Source organism: Fragaria vesca, linkage group LG1 (assembly GCF_000184155.1).
Source record: "Fragaria vesca subsp. vesca linkage group LG1, FraVesHawaii_1.0, whole genome shotgun sequence".
Classification (NCBI taxonomy): Eukaryota; Viridiplantae; Streptophyta; class Magnoliopsida; order Rosales; family Rosaceae; genus Fragaria; species Fragaria vesca.
Window position 1 is genome coordinate 13863732 of NC_020491.1, and position 11972 is coordinate 13875703.

Sequence of the window (11972 nt, forward strand, 5' to 3'; positions counted from 1 at the left end):
CAAAATGCATAGTCTAAAAGTTGTTATGCATGGGTCGCGTCTCGATCGTTCCGATTTCAACATCATCCATAGGCTCTATCTCATTTGATGGATGGTGGGCTAAGAAATCAGCCAATGCTTGGTCTTTTACCGACTTTTGTGCTATGTACTTGAATGTGAATTCGGATAAAGTCATAGTCCATTTGCCAATACGGCCGCAAACGATCGGCCGCGTAAGCATGTACTTAATCAAGTCTGTCCTTGAGATAATCAAAACTACCGAAGGCAACATATAATGTCGTAGCTTTTTGGCCGAAAAGTACAATGCTAAACACAATTTTTCAACGGTAGTATACCTTTGCTCCACTTGTGTAAGTACCCGACTCAAATAGTATACAACGCGTTCCTTCCCTTGATCATTATCTTGGGCTAGAAAACTTCCAATTGAACGATCAGTTGCGGCCAGATATAATTTGAGCGGCCGACCACGGATCGAAGGCACCAACACAAGAGGCTTGGCAAGGTAGGCTTTAATGTTATCAAATGCACGCTGGTGTTCTTCATTCCATATAAACTGTTCCTTACCTTTGAGACGTAGTAAGGGCGAAAAAGGTTGGATCTTTCCTGCAGAGTTTGCTATGAATCGTCTTAAAAAATTAACCTTACCCAAAAAAGATTGCAATTCCTTCTTATTTGTTGGTGGGGGTGCGGCAATGATCGACCTAGCTTTACTCTTGTCCACCTCAATCCCAAGTTTGTGCACAAGAAAACCCAAAAAAGTTCCAGCTGAAACCCCAAAAATACACTTTTGTGGGTTCATTTTGAGTTTATGAGTGCGCATTCGTACAAATGCCTGACGCAAGTCGGCAATGTGATTCTCTCTTTGATTTGACTTAATGACTACATCATCGATGTATACCTCCACTGTTCGGCCAATGAGATCATGAAAGATCATGTTCATGGCCCGTTGATATGTAGCTCCAGCATTCTTAAGGCCAAATGGCATAACCACCCACTCATACGTTTCAAGTGCACCAGGACATCTAAAAGCCGTCTTATGCACATCCTCTGCGGCTATGAAGATTTGGTTGTACCCAGCATGGTCGTCCATGAATGATAGAATTTCATGACGTGCGGTTCCATCGACAAGAAGGTCAGCTAAAGGCATGGGATACTCGTCTTTTAGAGTAGCAGCATTCAGATTTCGAAAATCAATGCATACCCTCAACTTACCGTTCTTTTTAATAACTGGAACAACATTAGAAATCCAATCTACATACCTAGTAGTACGAATAAAACCAGCATAAAGCAATTGTTCTATCTCATTCTTTATTTCTAGCTGCACCTCGGCGGAAAATCGCCGCGGCGGCTGTTTGTGAGGTTTACAATTAGGATATAAAGGCAATTTATGTTCTACAACGCTCCGGTCCAAACCGGGCATTTCATGGTAATCCCAAGCAAAACAATCTTTATATTCCCTAAGTAAAGCTACTAACTCCTCCTTAAACTCACTAGGAAGCAGCTTGCTAATGAAGAGTGGCTTTGGGTCTTCGGGCGTACCAAGATTGAGTTCTTCTCTGGGATCTTCCACTTCCGCTGGAGTGTCTTCTAACTCGGCCGGAGCAGGGCCGAGGTTTTCCATTCGGATCTCGTCCTCATGGGTACTTTCAGACAAAAATTCCACCAAATTAATGGCCGCACCAGTATGGGCGGCCCTCTCATGCCAATAGGCCAGCAGATTCAGCATGGAGCTCTCCACTGTGGCCATCCTTTCATCCTCTTCTCTGGTGTCACTCATTAATAACAGAGTCAAAAAGCTTAGCCAAGGCAGGACGCTCCGAGTCTTCAAAGACAGTCACGGCGCCAAGTGAAATCATCCTGCGCATGGTAACACCAGTAATTCTCCCAGTGTTGTCTTCCCTCCGAATTTCGGATGGGCCCACTAACTCATCATAATATGCGGCCTCAACCACATTAGCCGTTGCTTTAAACGGTTTATCATCAGCACGCACTACTTCAACCTCATCCTCATTCCAGAATAACAACATCTGATGAAGGGTAGATGGAATGCACATGTGCTTGTGGATCTAGTCAAGCCCTAAGATGGCACTATAGGTTGTATCAGCATTAATCACATAGAAACCAGTAATAATGCTCTTACTTCCTACTTTAACTTCTAGTGGAATCACCCCCAAAGTTTTCTTCTTAGATCCAGAAAAATCATATACTGCAAGGTCAGCAGGTAGAATGTCTTTCTCCGTCTTCTTCAACTTTGACACCACGAACATTGGGATTACATTCACCGCGGCACCACCATCAACAAGAACCTTTGAAATTGGATATCCCTCGAAACAAGCGGTGATATACAAAGGTTTGATGTGTTTGACCATCTCTGGAGTTGGCTTAGAGAAGTGAGCTGGGGATTGTTCTGCCACGGTAATTGTGGGTAAAACCACATCTGTAATAACCCCTTCCATTTCTTATGGTTGATCTGGTTGTGCCAGGAAATCAATTGGTAACACAAAAACCATACCCACTGTCATGTCTTCTCCTTCAACCAGTTCCGCCGTGGATGACTCCACTTCTTCCTTACCCCCCAGACTCCCTACCTCATGGCTAAGTACAACATGCTTGGAAGGACTAGTGATGCTTGCATCATGATTGATAAAACCTTCAAGGTCATTGCTGAAGCTCTCGTAGTGACCAATCATCAAGTCTTCCGCATGTCTGGCTTCACTGGGCTCAACTTCTTGTTCTACTACCTTAATCATTTGCTGCTCATCATCAACACAAAACTGATCTTGGACGAACACCCGGCTAGCTTTGCCATTGATTCCCAACAACTTGGGTTTTTGATCAGCCGCGTTGTCATCCACATCCATGCCAGCTAGCTCTTCCTCTGACGACTCAGAATCATTTTTCTTTACCTCGTCTGCATACTCGATTTCTCGCTTGTGAATGCGTTCATCCATCTTCAACAACAGTCCTCGCTCCTGTGATGTAACTCCATAAGTGCTGATAACTGAATACATTCGGTGGTACCCCTTCAGATACTTAAGGTCCGATGAAGATACTGGTAAATCAGTCTTGCTTGAAAACAACACTCCATCTAACCGTGCTTGATACAAGATCTTCAAACCGGCGCTCGATGTACTCTACACCATTAAAGGCTCAAGTTGCAGGTTATCTACTAAGGCTCTTAGCGTATCCAGCTCCTCCCATGTTGGCCCGTAGAGCTAAGGCGAAATATGTCTTGTGGTACTCCTTCATAGCAGCCCAACCTTCTAGTGCAAAGGGAGGGAGCTTGTTTCGTAACACCTCAACCAACTGTTGGCCAACTAGAGAGCTTTCTGTGGCCACTTGTTCTGATGTAGTATCTTCATGGCTTTCTTGATTCGCTTATTCTACTTTCGCTGCAACACGTCCATCAGACGAACCACTTGGTTTGAATTTTTTACCAAGGATGGAACTGGCTTCGTTTTTCTCACCTCTGACAAGTAACTTGGGGACCTGTTCCTTTTCCTCTTGATGTTGGCACTTGTGTTGCCGGTGTTGGCCTTCTTTCTCTAGCTTATCAGGAGACCCGTTTCGGTTGTCCTGTTTCTCAAGACTCTTGAGTTCTTCATCTTGTTTCACAGACTCTAACTTCTTAGCCAAAGTGACTTCTCGTTGATGTCGACGCTTCTGAGTTTTAGACAAAGGAGCAATGTCATGATCCCTGGACACTCTACCGTACCACCTGTTATCGTTGGTGATAGGAGGTCGATATGTCCGAGGTCTCCTGTCATTGTACACGCTCCTTCTATCATCTCCGACGTTCTGAACAGACCTCCTCTCGACATCATTGCCGCGGCCTTCTGACCTGTATGTGACTGGAGTTTTCCCTTTGTCTTGTCCACTGCTATGCTGCGGCGGAGATACATCCCTTACTCTCTGTTCAGGTGGGGAACTATCATAGGAAAGTCTTCTTCTGATCGGCTTATGTGTAGGTTTCGCAACGACTGGACGTTCTCTCTTAATACGTTCTGGTTCCACCATCGTCTCTCTGAATGAAGCCTGCAAGCTGGACCTTGGTTGTTCGTGTCTTGAGGTCTTGGAAATGCCATGATCTGGGATCTCAACCTTTCCTTCAGCACCCTTCTTTGGTCGCAAAACTTCTTTAAGGCCCAACTCTTTCTGGCACCTCCCGCAAAGCACAGTGACAGGAGGAACTTCCACCACCGTTAACCTGGAAGGGGAGAGCTTGATGGAACCCACCATCACTCCTTCGGCCGCAGAGAGATCCTTCTGAGTGACACTTGAGTCATTGGCCTAATGGTCCCCCACATTGACCATATTCACCGTAGCTGTGGGGAAAGGGTCTGTGTCCACTTTCATTGTAGGAGCCACCATGTCTAGGAATTTGAGTTTTCCTTGATCGATTAAGTCCTGCACAATATCACGAAAAATAACACAATTATTAGTGGAGTGCTTCCAAGAATTATGAAACTTACAAAACAATTTGCCTTTAATTTGCTCAACAGATGGTAAAACATGCCCAACAGATAATTTAATCAGTTTCGCGGCTAAAAGTTGATCAAAGATCAAATCAGCCTTGCGAATATCAAATATGTATGTGCGTGGTGGAGTTTTAGAATTGTTGTGTAGTGAACGTGCAGCTAATTCTGTTTTCTCCAAGGCCTTGCACACAAACGGCCGTTTGAAGGTGAGTTCAGCCGCATTTATTTCGGCCATATCATCATCACTGCTCCACTCTTCAATATGAGCCGCGCCAACGGCCTGACTTGTGTAGTAGGTTCCTTTAGAAGCGAGCTTCCTCTGCATTTCTTCTCGAAGAATCGTATCGTATCGTAGCACTCAAGCTCATAAAGATCCCTGAATGTCAGACCCTCAAATTTCTTGCGGAACTCAAAACCTAGACCAGCCAAAGCCATCTCCATGAACTCTGACTCCGGCAATTGAGCTTTGCATCTAGTTCTAAGGAGCTTGAACCGTCCTGTATATTCTTGAGTCGTCTCATTGCCTGTCTGGAAAGATTTAGCTAATTCGGCCACAGGAATGTTTTGTTCTGCCTTGTGAAACCTATCATGAAATGCTCACTCCAAATCTCTCCATGTTTGGATCGAATTGGGTGGAAGGTTCACAAACCACGAGAAAGAGGGACCAGTCAGAGAATTAACAAACAGCTGCATACGGTTTTCTTCACTATTCGCCTCACCACACTGTGAAATGAAACGTCCGATATGCTCAACTGTGGACTGATACGCATCTCCAGAAAACAAATGGAAAGTCGGAACACGATATCGATGCGGCAATGGAACTTGGTCAACATATGGCGGATATGGTTTTGTATAAGTAGGTCTATCCACCCGCTGGCGTAAGTCACCCTCCATGCCTTCTACTAAATTTTGAACATCATTGAAAAGGACGGGTCTATTTTGATCGCCAAGGCCCTGCTGTGGAAGTGGTTGTTGATTCTGAATAGGTTGCCATCGATTGCCCTGATCCCTATGTTGTGGGGAATTTGTTGGCCGTATCCTTGGTGGGTTGGCCACAGTTGCTGACCGTGAGCGTATTGATGTGCATGAAAATTTTGGTTGGGTGGAGGGTAAGTGAATTGACTCTGTGGCTGCAGAGCCTGATAGCCATAGCTCTGATTCATATGATGCCCCCGGTTGGGGTAAGTTTGAGTTGGTCGTGGCTGTGGGTAATGTTGATGCAGGTTAGGCGACGGGGTTGTCACAGGTAGTCTACTTGACCCTGGTGCCGCTTGCTGCCCATTGGAAATTGGTACTTGTTGAGTCTGACTACCTTGCCCCGGCTTAAAAGAAAAAACCCGACTTCCTTCACTCTGGCTACTACGCGGTGCTGGTGTTCCCGTTCCAGTTTGAAACCAACATAACCAGGCATTCAATGTCTGACTGAACTCCCGTATTTTGGTTAAGTTGACCGAAATTACTATCAAAATTTCAGATGATCTGGCCCAAACCATTATTCAAGCTGCGGTCAAGCCTAGTGAAACAATTTTCAAGTCTGCGGCCTAACCGGCCGATCCCATCATCAATGTTATCGATGTCATTATTAAGATCCTGCCATGACACATCGGCTACAGTCGTAAGGAGGAGTGTAACCTGGTGGCAAACCCCATGGATATGTAACGGGGGAGTGTAACCTGGTGGCAAACCCCATGGATATGTAACGGGGTCACACGGTCGCGAGCCGCCCCCGATTTGGAATTCTGTTTGTGTTGTCATCCATGCTTGTGACTGTTGCGCTTGACCTACATACGGTTGACCCGCACTATCAACGGCTGTCACTACCGTGACGTTAGTGGTCACTACAGAGACTTGATGTGCCGCACTACCAGTTGTGGATGCGCTATTTGAAGCTAAAATTAACGGTTGACCCGATGTTAGTGGAGCACTGGACATGACTACAACGGCTCTTGGAGCTGATTTATTTGGACAAGAAGAAGAAGTATGTCCCTGTTGTCTACACTTGTAACAAGTATTCCCCCGAGGCTTGGCGTAGGGATCCGGTAACATTCACCCAGTGGTCCCACTGGGCGTGCCAAAAGATGTTGGCTCAAAAATCGTCCCGGCCACGTGTCAATGGGCCGAGGGCTTCTTTTGGGCTACACGTGTCCTTTTGGCTTGGTGACGTGTGCGATGGCGTGCCAACTCACGGCCAAGAGGCCAAGCTAGGTTTTATTCTGATATGTAGATGCGCTGCCCTGACTTCTAATCAGTCGACTGTGGGCCGAGGAAGGATCGATCTCAGCCGCAAGTTTCTCTCTGCCTTGGATGCAAGGACTTTAACACGGATCGGCCGGCAAACCGATCTTGGTGCTATGAAACTAGGTGAATGTTGTGATGGTGCAAGTAATGTGAATGCAAGAATGTAAAGTGCAGCAAATAAAGTGCAGAAATCTTAAAGAAAAGGTAAGAACACGAATGTAAATTGCAGGAAAGATAGCAACGAACAATAAGATAAATTGCAGGTTTGAAAAGAACAATAAAGTAAATTGTAGAAAAAGAAGAACAAGTACCGGTAAAGTAAAGCGATAAAATAAACACAGAAGAATTGATATGTGTAATAATGCTGAGAAGCTGAATTGTATTGAGATAAAAATGTGTAATTGCGTAGAGCATTTGGTCGAGGACATCTAACAAAGAATCCTAAGGTCTTTTTTATAGCGAAGTAAAATAATATTTATTCTTCTTATCTAGCCGCTGCAACTCACGAATAGCCGCAGTTAAATAAGGGCGTCTGCGGCTCAACAGCCAAGGTGACCGCGACTCAACATGAGGCGTCCGTGGCTCAACATAGGATGATCGCGGCTCAACATAAGGCGTCCGTGGCTCAACATAAGATGTTTGCGGCTCAACATAGGGCATCCGCGGCTCAACAAAGGTGACCGCGGCTCAACAAAGGGTGACCGCGGCTCAACATAAGGTTTCTGCGGCTCAACGGCCGCGGCTCAAAACACCAATAGCCGCGGTCATCATCTCTGTTAATAACCAGATGAGTCACAATATTTACTCATTAATGGCCGCGGTCACTAATGGACCCGTCCATTAGGTCTGCCACGTGGTTCGTGCCAAATATAGGTTCAAACAATACATTGAACTGCAGGGAACTTTTTAAGTCTATTATCAATTTAAAGATCTGGGAAGTATATTCATACCAGAATCCAGAATATAACTTGAAACTGCGTGCCGCCAACAGATTGAACAGAGTTTAGACTAGTTGATGAGTTGATGTCGATTCTCAACTGTATAAGGAGGAGAATCAAAACCTAACAAGCCAAAAACATAATAGAGTAGAATTTTGTTTTCATCGAAGCAGAGATTTGAAGAAAAACCTGTCAAGAGAGTGTGCCATGATGGAACAAGAGAGAGAGAGAGAGAGAGAGAGAGAGAGAGAGAGAGAGAGAGAGAGAGTTGACAGCGAGGTTGCTGATCGGAGGAGAACGGCGAGGTCGTTGACTGGAGAAGTACGGCGAGGTGTCTCAGTTTGGGAGAGGCGAAACGGCGAGGTCGTTGAATTTGGGAGAGGAGAAATCGATTTGGGAATTAGGTTAAATGGGTACTGTGGGTCGCCTGTTTTTATTGGTTTTTTTTTTGGAAGCGCCTTCTTCGCCTAATCCTGCTTTGTTCACGACTGTCTCGGACGCGCCTGCTTCGCCTGGGCGGCGCCTTGAACGCCTACGTGAAAATCCGAGCGGCTGAGCTCCGCCTACAACCTAGGCGGGGTAAGGCGACGCCTTTTAGAACCTTAGAAAACCGTGCAGCTGCAACCATAACATTAGTTGATTTATCCATCACAGAAGAATGGTGGTAATTATGCACACACATCGCTGCATTAAGCTGTCTAGAATCAAAGCTACTCTAGTTGCAATCGTCATTTGACTTGCAGAATCAACATTTCTTACACTACCCAACTACTTTGACTTGGGCATTTCATCGAGTAAGTGGAGTGCATGGCCATCTCTCCCATCTTCACCTAAAGTTGGACCTGAACAAAAGGATGCCTGGGTGTTGTTCACTTGAGCCGACATAGTGTTGTCAAGCAGAGAAGGCACAATCACCGTCGCGGTCCATCTCGATGATGAGAGGCATGACGAGGATGAGGAAGGTGGTGCAGACTGGTACCGAAGATCCAGATGGCCTTACCGGTGCTCTTGATAAGCTTCTTGATGACGAACACGGTGTTAAAGCTGTACTGCTTGCCCTTGCCGACGATTGCAACTTATGGTTACAACGCTCCGGGAGGGAGACGCCACCTTTACGAGCTGGGGTTGCCATCGGTGAGAGAGAGATAAAGATTCGTCAAAGAGGGTTTTGGGGTATCATAGTGTGTGTGTGGGGTGTTAAATAGAATTTTTCCTTTCATCCAGTTGAGTTGGCATTGAAAAATATGTACAGTCAGCAAGTTGACGGCACGATTGGACGTACACTTAACGGATAGACCCAATAGTGTGACATTGGATAGTTCACGGAGTGACTGATTGAAATTGAAAGATATTGGAGTAAACTGTCAAGTGCATGAAAATTAATGGCATGAAATGACCAGTATTTTCTCTAAAATTTATTTTGTACAAAACTACCAGATAATCTCCCCTTTTCCCAGAATGTGTTGACATCCTGGTAGTAGAGATCCCTGGTTGTGGTATGCTTCTCGTGTAGTAACAATTTTTCAACCAGATCGAGAAAACGCTAGATGGCTCTCTATGTGTTCTCTCGTGGTGTCGATACCATGTTGGCGTCCTTGATAACGATTCGACCAGCATCAGGGTCGTACTCCTGGTTAGCACCTCACTTGAGAATCACCTCTATTTGAGTTAATCTTCTCCTTAAAAGCTTGGATCTTGGCCAGTGCCTCTAATGGAGGAACAGCTACAAGTCGGAAAAACGGCCTGGCTACCCTTAGTGTGCACCACTTGGCGTAGGGCTTCTGATATTACTGACTAAATTCTTCAATCTCTCTTCTAACTTGAACATCAGCATCTGGTTCAATCTATTTTCTATCTCGAATAGCAGCATATGGTTCAATCTCTTTTCTATCTCGATCAGCATCTTACTAGAAAGATACCCGCGCGATGTTGCGGGATTGTAACGTCTCACGGTTTGATTAACAAAATGTAATTAAACCTACTTACATAAAATGAAATATGTGAGAAATGAATTTGAAGACTAATCAGTCTTTCTCTTAATTACAACAATGATTTTATGCTCACAGCTTGCAAATCAGCTTCATATCTTCTTGGTCTCTTTCTGCACCCAAAAATCAAACATGTTGTAAGACAAAAATAGTGTTAAAGAAAAAGCATAATGTGGGATGTATATGATATAAAGCTGACTTCACCCTTGAAAGTTCTAAATATACTATGATATCAAAAAAGAGAAGCTACTTCCTGGCCTGCAAGTTCCATGTTTATAGAGAGCAAAGCAGAAGGTTAGGTTTAATACTAAAAGGGACATCAGAAACTTAGGTAGAGATAAAATAAAACCTGATCATTCCCATCTACATGTCATTTATTTAAACCTTTATCTTCTCATCCCAGGCAAAACATCCTCTGCATCTTTCTGTAGAAGAAGATCCATCTCTTGAGCCTATGGAGTTCAGAAAAAGAAGCACCAATTTCTTGTGAGAAAATTCAGATTACAGAAGAAATCTGAAAACTACTTCTTTTCAGATTACAGAAGAAATCTGAAAACTCAAATCATCTAAAGTGCGATGTCCTTTCTCATATAATTTTAGTGCAGTAGCTAGACCTGCACCCCATATTTTCTCAGATTAACCGATTGTTTTTAATAATTTATTTTGCCTTCAAAAAGATCATGAGACGCATCTAAACCAACTATTTTGCCTTCACCGCTAAAACCATTGTCCCTTGCATCAACCATATATACCTAGAGCAACAAACACCTTTGAAATCAAGCAAACAGCTACATTTCATAGTCTCACGCTATAATGTTCAATTTTGCTATTGATGCTAAGAAGATTGCACTGTCAAACTCTATTTAATAATTTATTTGATCATACTCACCAGGAGATTTTACTGGCAACTGAGGTGAAGTATCGTTTAGACCACAAACAGAAAGAACATATAAACATGCAATCATTAACTTTTCCTGAATTGCATCATTAGTTACCCACTTATTGACTATAAGTTCTACCATGGCCAAGTCTTCTACTCTTTATTACTCAGTTTTACACCTTCTGCCAACAAAAGAAATTTAGAAAAAAAAAAAGAAAAAAAAAACGGAAAAAAAGAAGAAGCAAAAATCTGATATTTTCTTCTAGAAGATATGAACCCTTAATTTCTTTTCTTCAATCCTTACCATCATAGACTTGGCACTGATGGTGATATATCACCCACTATTAAATTCTTCTAAAAGAAACACCAGCTAATTGATTATTGATCTTCCTTAATTCAAACTTTGGTTTAGTGAGCTCTAAACATTAGATATATGATCATGCTCTCTGCTCTCAGTATCTTCACGTCATCATCAGAAGGGAGCTGGAATGGAACATATATAATTAGTCCCCATTAATTCGTATGGAGTCTGAATTATTGCTTAAATACTCTTAGCTACTCACTTTTAGACCTTTCCCCAGCTAAACAGGACTAAAAAGAGAAAATATCTATTGTTTTCTGCACTAAGTTATGAACCCAGAAATTCTTATATGAAATCTTATTCCTATATGGCACTGATGGTGATATATTATCCACTAATGCGTACAAAAAGAACAAAGAAGAGGAAAACCCACTGATGATACATTATTCATGTTTCTTAATTCAAGGTGGGTTTAGACCAAAAATTAAAGAATTTTGTATGCTAATCTAAGTACAGTGACATGCTAATAATATAAGCTTCAAATTTTAGATCCTTCAAGAACAGGAAAACAGTGTGGATAGTGATACTATTCGAAGGGTTTATTTAGTTCTATTCTATTCTTTAGTTCATGAAGACTAACTCCTACATATAACAATCGGGACATCTATTTCATACTACAAAAAAGAGAAATTAAAAACACAAAAGCATATAAGCAGAAAGTTAATCTTTTGAAGATCATATCTGAGAAACAAAAAGGAACATAATTAAGTAATTAAGCAAGAGAAAAGAATACCTTGTCTCAAACTCCCAAGGATGATTTATCTCAAACTCTCAAAGATGAGAACCTGACATGAAAAGCAACCCAAAGATGAGGAACCAATAAAAAATAAATTCCATAAACAAAAAAAAACTGGAAATTTCTCTTCCTCAAAATCCTATATATAATCCCCCACCCCTCCATCCTACTACATCAACCTTCAAAAGCTTTAAGAAAACACAATGTACAGCCATCATTTTCCTTTCTCACAAAACCTTAGTTTTAATCATGGTTCATCAGTTTTCAGTTTTCACAAAAACCGGATCGGACAAAACCCAATTCAGCTCAAATCGAGAGAGAGAGAGAGAGAGAGAGAGAGAGAGAGAGAGAGA

At 42.9% G+C, this 11972-nt stretch overlaps 1 pseudogene; it reads left to right on the forward strand.

The window, feature by feature from the left end:
• LOC101308518 overlaps positions 1-11972 on the forward strand; it is a 38916-nt pseudogene that overhangs the window by 21332 nt on the left and 5612 nt on the right.